The sequence below is a fragment of the Cnephaeus nilssonii genome (genome assembly GCF_951640355.1).
Source record: "Cnephaeus nilssonii genome assembly, chromosome: 10".
Classification (NCBI taxonomy): domain Eukaryota; kingdom Metazoa; phylum Chordata; class Mammalia; order Chiroptera; family Vespertilionidae; genus Cnephaeus; species Cnephaeus nilssonii.
This window is the reverse complement of record NC_137081.1, coordinates 90,061,321-90,067,824: the sequence shown is the minus strand read 5'-3', so window position 1 is coordinate 90,067,824 and position 6,504 is coordinate 90,061,321. Positions and strand designations below refer to the sequence as shown.

Here is a 6,504-nt window from a genome sequence, read left to right as displayed (position 1 = left end):
ACTTTGTTGAAAATTTTAGCATCTATGTTCATCAAGGATATTGGCCTGTAGTTCTCTTTTTTTGTGGTCTCTTTATCTGATTTTGGGATTAGGGTAATTCTTGCTTAATAGAAAGAGCTTGGAAGTGTGCCTTCCTCTTGAATTTTTTGGAATAGTCTGAGGAGGATAGGTTTTAGTTCTTCTTTGAATGCTTGGTAGAACTCCCATGTAAAGCCTTCTGGACCAGGGCTTTTGTTTGCTGGAAGATTTTTGATCGCTGCTTCAATTTCTTCTGTAGTTATCGGCCTAGTCAGGTTGTTTGATTCTTCCTGATTGAGTTTTGGGAGTTTGTATTTTTCTAAGAACATGTCCATTTTGTTTAGGTTGTCCATTTTGTTGGAATAGAGTTGTTCATAATATTTTTTTTTCATAATCATTTGTATTTCTGTGGGATCAGTTGTTACTTCACACCTTTCATTTCTGATTTTGTTTATTTGGTTCCTCTCTTTTTGCTTCTTGGCGAGCCTGGCTAGAGGTTCATCAATCATGTTTATCCTTTGAAAGAACCAGCTCTTGGTTTTATTGACCTTTTGTATTGCTTTTTTGGTCTCTATGTCATTTATCTCCTTCTGATCTTTATTTTTTCCTTCCTCTGCTTACTGGCCTTTTCTTGTTGCTCTCTTTCTAACTCTTTGAGCTGTAGGGTTAGATAATTTATTACCGTTTTTTCTTGTTTTTTGAGGTAGGCTTGTAGAACTATGAACTTCCCGGTCAAGACTGCTTTCACTGTGTCCCATAGATTTTGGATTGTTGTGTTTTCATTGTTGTTTGTTGCCATGATGCTTTTTATTTCTTCTTTGAACTCTTTGGTAACCTAATCATTGTTGAATAGCATGCTATTTAGCTTCCAGGTGTTTGATTTTTTAATTGTTTTTATCAATAATTTCTTATTGACCATTGTGTGAAAGCTTTTTGTTAGATACCAATAATAGTAAATATTAAATTAATATATATATATATATATATATATATATATATATATATATATATATATTAAAGATTTTGTATTGAGTTTTAGAGACAAACGAAGGGAGAGGGAGAGAGAGAGAGACATCAATGTGAGAGTGAAACATCATTTGCTTGCCTCTTGCATGCCCCTTGCTGAGGGTTGAACCCACAACCTGGGCATTTTCCCTGACTGGGAATGGAACTGGCCACCCTTCAGTACAAGGGATTAAGTCCAACCAACTGAGCCACACTGGTCAGGGCTAAATTAACGTTTTAAAGGAATATAGATAAAAAAATAAAAAAAAATAGATAGATAGATAAATAGATGATAGATGGATACTTAAAGGTATAAAATACAGCTGATGGTATAGCCATGTGTAGAAATGTGTGTGGGTAATTTATATCTACATACATATATTTACATATAATTTAAAATTATATATATATATATATATATATATATATATATATATATATATATATAATCTTTATGTTGTACTAGAGGCCCAGTGCACAAAATTCATGCACGGTGCGGGGTTGTCCCTCAGCCCAGCCTGTACCTTCTCCAATCTGGGACTGCTGGAGGGATGTCCGACTGCCCGTTTAGGCCCGATCCTGGGATCGGGCCTAAACGGGCAGTCGGACATCCCTCTCACAATCCAGGACTACTGGCTCTCAACTGCTTGCCTGCCTTCCTTCCTGATTGCCCCTAACCTCTTCTGCCTGCCAGCCTGATCACCCCCTAACCACTCTGCTGCCAGCCTGTTTGCCCCCAACTTCCCTCCTCTGCCGGCCTGGTTACCCCTAACTGCCCTCTCCTGCAGGGTTGATCACCTCCAACTGTCCTCCCTTGCAGGCCTGGTCCTTCTCAACTGCCCTCCCTTGCAGGTCGGGTGCCTCCCAACTGCTCTCTCCTGCTGGCCATCTTGTGGTGGCCATCTTGTGTCCACATGAGGGCAGGATCTTTGACCACATGGGGGCAGCTATATTGTGTGTTGCAGTGATGATCAATCTGCATATTACTCTTTTATTAGATAGGATAGAGGCCTGGTACAGGGGTGGGGGCCAGCTGGTTTGCCCTGAAGGGTGTCCCTGATCAGGGTGGGGTTCCCTTGGGGCGTGGGGACGCCTGAGAGAGGGGCCTGTGGTGGTTTGCAGGCGGGCCACGCCCCCTGACAATGCAAGCGGAGGCCCTGGTATCTGGAATTTATTTTCCTTCTACAATTGAAACTTTGTAGCCTGGAGCGGAGCCAAGCCTGGGGCTCCCTCCGAGGCCGACAGCCATTTGTGTTGGGGTTATAATTGAAACTTTGTTGCCTTAAGCAGGTGGGCCCGGCCAGGGTGTGGGGAAAGCTTTGCTTCCCCTGTTGCCGGTGGCAACCCTGGCCTGCTCTCTCAAGCTCCATTCTGCCACCATTTGTTTGAATTTGTTTACCTTCTATAATTGAAACTTTGTTGCTTGAGTGGAGGCTTAGCCCTGCAAAGGCTGGCAGAAAGCTTGGCTTCCTCTGTTACCTAGGAAACCTTGCTCTCTGTGGCTGTAGCCATCTTGGTTTGGGTTAATTTGCATACTCGCTCTGATTGTATGGTGGACGTGGCTTGTGGGTGTGTCGGAGGTATGGTCAATTTGCATATTTGTCTATTATTAGATAGAATTTCCTGTCTCCCATGTTTCCTCCAGTACCTAAAACAGGGTTGTGTGCAGAAAAGATACTACTGATACATATCTACTGATGAATGAAATTAGAGTTCCTCTCTTTTTTGAACTCCTGAAACTTTAGAAAGTGGCCATCATGGATGCTCAAGCCTGTAGTGAAACACTGATGTGGTCCTATTTTATTGATGAAACCATAGACAAAGCATAAGGCAAACAGCTTATTATTTATGTTCATTGTTTTCTCCCAACTTGAACACTGATAGAAAATACAAACACCATTCTGGTGACCCAAATTCCTCACAGAGTCCAACCCAAATGAAGCCCTTCTCCTCATGGTGGCCTTGCCTGCAGGTAATGCATGTGAGTCATCCTATCTAATAATAGAGTAACATGTAAATTACCATCACTCCACTACGCCCACGATTGGGCGGTGGGAGGCTGGGGGGCGGGACTTGGGGTGGCCTATCCGGCCATTGAGAGGCACGGATCTGCTGCCACTGAGTGGGGCTACCCTGCTGTTGAGAGGCGCAGGGGGCGGGACTCCCGCCCCCTGTGCCTCTCAACTGCCAGATCCATGGCCGCTGAGGGGGCCTGCCGTGGATACCCAGCTGCGCCTCTCAACGGCAGGGTAGCCAGGTGCCCACGGAAGCCCCCTCAGCGGCAGTTGAGAGGCGCAGGGGGTGGGAGTCCCACCCCCTGCGCCTCTCAACAGCAGGGTAGCCCCCCTCAGCGGCCGCGGACCATCAAAAGTGGGGGAGCTGGGTGCCTGTCTGCTCCGGCACCAGGCCTTTCAGAAGCCTCCACCGAGCCGGAGGCTTCTGAAAGGCCTGGTGCACCAGCGGACAGGCTCCCAGCTCCACACGAAAAGTGAAAGCATGTAGGGGACCCTACACGTGCATGATTCAATCATGCACTGGGCCTCTAGTGTTTATATAAGGGCATTGACAACTGAACAGCTTTGGCAATGGGGCCTCACAGTTAAGAGCTGATAGCAAGACAGCTCTGTTTTGAGTTATAGAGTTTGGCCAGAATGACACAAAAAGCAACAGAACCTGCAGAACTGTCATTAACTCAAATAAATTCTTCTTAAATAGGTGGCCTGAGTCTGCAGTCTTTCCCTTCCTGGCTATTACACAAAGGAGTTAACTATCTATACTAATAAAAGTGTACTATGCTAATTAACCGGACGTCCTTCCCGATGACCTTCTGGACAAAGCCGGGGCTGTGAGGGAAGCCGGTGCAGGCAGCTGGGGAAGGAAGGCCTACTCTTGCACGAATTCCATGCATCGGGCCTCTAGTTGATGATAAAGTGAGTCTTTCCCCACTGTAAACTTATCCTCTGAGACTGTCCATAAAACATTAAACCAACAAAATAAGTCTAACAAACAATAATCAGGTTTAAATGAATGTAACCAGTCCTCAACAATTAAACCTTTGAGGCCAGCCTTAGTGCCAAGCCTTGTTAAACACATTGTTAAATGATGATTTAGGCGGGGACTCTCTTCTCAAAGAGCTAATAATTGGGTTGATGTACTGACATAAAAGCACATGCAATGTGTTGATATTCGTATGAGATATAAAAACAGCCACTAAGAGAAACCATACCCAGAGCTTTGTAGTTGAATTTCTCATAAAGAATGAAATTGGGGCGCCGACCTCAAGTGGTGAGGAGAGCGGGAGGAAGTCGCGGTGTCGGGAAGATGCTGCACTTTGGTGTAACTTGCAATCGATCGGGGTCGTTTCTCTGACGCAAGTTAAAGTGAGAGTTCAGATGAGTGAGCCGCCATTGCTGCGTTGAACACCTCAGAAGGGGAGAATGGATTTGTCAGGAGTGAAAAAGAAGCGCTTGCTAGGAGTCAAAGAAAATAGTAAGAAGTCCAGCACGAGGGCTCCTTCTCCCACCAAAGGCAAAGACCGTTCTGCTGAGAAGTGCGGGGGTCGCTCTGAAGATGAAGGGGCCCCCAGGAGTCCAGCGAGGAGGATCGCAGGGATAAAACTCGGACGAGGCGCAGCGCTTCCCGGGGCAGCAGCAGCGCAGGTCTCGGTCCAGCTCGGCCTCCAGCACGGGCAGCGGCTCAAGCAGCGGCTCTAGCTCTTCATCAGCACCGAGCGGCTCAGGAAGTCCCAGCACATCCCGAGCGCCAGCTCCACAGCTCCTCTGGCTCCCCGGTCCTTGGCGCAGTGACAACAGGCGGGTTCCCACTCCAACCCAACCGCCCAGAAGAGATGAAAAGGGGCGGAAAAGGCGGAGCCCTTCCCCTAAAGCCACCGGAGTACACATCGGTGGGCTCACCGGGAACGTGGCCAAGGATCGCAGCATGGGGTATTCTCCACCTCTGGGAAGATTAAATGATGGACATGCCTGCAGGAGGAGAATACCCCGGCCTTTAGATTAGACCCCCCCCCCCCCCCCCTGTCTAAAGGCTGTGCATTCCGGGAGCTGGAGAATCCAGGTGAAGCTGAGGAGGCGCTGAAGCACATAAATGCAGGACAAACCGATGGCCAGGAAATCACCGCCACTGCCTGCTGGCTCCCTGGCCTAGGCCACTCCAGGCGGCTCAGCCCTCCCAGGAGAATGCTGCCACCACCTCCCACGCGTCCTCGGTCACCCCGAATGAGGAGAAGGTCACGCTCCCCGCCGCGCGGTCCCCTGTGCATAGGCGATCCGCTCCCCGGCGGGCGCCCCAGGAGCCGCTCCAGCTCCAGTTCCTCCCGGTCAGCAAGCCGCCCGAGTCTGCCCGACACCTCCAGGCCACCCGCTCAGCTCCGTCACTTCTCTGGCCTCTGGCCCAGGGACAGTGAGTAGGAAACACACGCTCAGCCAGGGGCAGGCTTCCCGGGAGCACCGGGCCGGGTCCTCTGCAGGCCCTTGGGCCTCAGAAGTGTGTTCACTGGGGTTGTGCCCAGGAAGATGCTCCCCAGCTTCCTGGCTAGAGTCCCCACGTTTCCAGTCTCCCAGAGTGAGTTTAGGGGCAGAGCCAGCAGGGGCAGAGCGGGGTTCGGGTGGCAGCGCCGCCCCGCCAGGGCGCACAGGTTTCACTGCTTAGATGACCTGGGGCCTCAGGGGCTGAGGATCCTTCAGGGAGGGGCGTGCACTTGGGCAGCTGCTGTTCCCGTTAACCTGGCCTGCTCCCCTGCGTGTTCTTCTGACTCTAGAGAAACATCCCATGTCAGTTGCTGTAAATGGTTCTGTTTTCGCATGTACTCATGTACATACATCCAGATGGCACATCTCCTTTTTCTCTGAAATTGGTGAGCAAATTGAGAGCTCGGCAAGGTCATCACAGACCTTCTCCCCCTTCGTGGTGGTCTTTGGGGTTACCTTGGCAATGGGTACAATGCTTTTCCGGCTATTATTGTACAGTCAGTACTATGAATTTTCTGTTTTGAATTTTTTTATAACTTTGTAGCAATGCAGATAATGTGTTTATATTTTGTTGTGTAGAGTATAAGAATTGTGTTGAATAAATCTAGGATTAGAATGTAGGGGAAAAAAGAATGAGATTGATAAGATTTTTATCATTTTCTTTATTTCTCTTTATTTTTTTTAATTTATCTTTATTGTTGAAAATATTAAAGATGTCCCCCTTTTCCTCCCCATTAACCCCTTCCATCCCAAACCCACCTGGCCTTCAAGGCACTATTGTCTGTATCCATGGGTTGTGCATAAGGGCCGAGTGGGGGGTGAGAAGAGATTATCCAAAGGACTTTTATCATATTCTTTATTTCTTAGTTATTTAGCACAGTGTTTCTATTTTTTTTTTGCCTCAACACCCTTTATACTCTTTAAATGTTTTTAAATTTATATATATATATATATATTTTATTTACAGAGAGGAAGGGAGAGGGATAGAGAGTTA

The 6,504-nt window shown here is 47.7% G+C and overlaps 1 pseudogene across 1 annotated transcript; it reads left to right on the top strand.

The window, feature by feature from the left end:
* Positions 1 to 4,460: 4,460 nt before the first annotated feature.
* LOC307106077 (RNA-binding protein with serine-rich domain 1-like) lies at positions 4,461 to 5,450 on the top strand (annotated as a pseudogene). The gene has a single exon. The product of its transcript is annotated as an RNA-binding protein with serine-rich domain 1-like (transcript).
* The last annotated feature ends 1,054 nt before the right edge of the window (positions 5,451 to 6,504 follow it).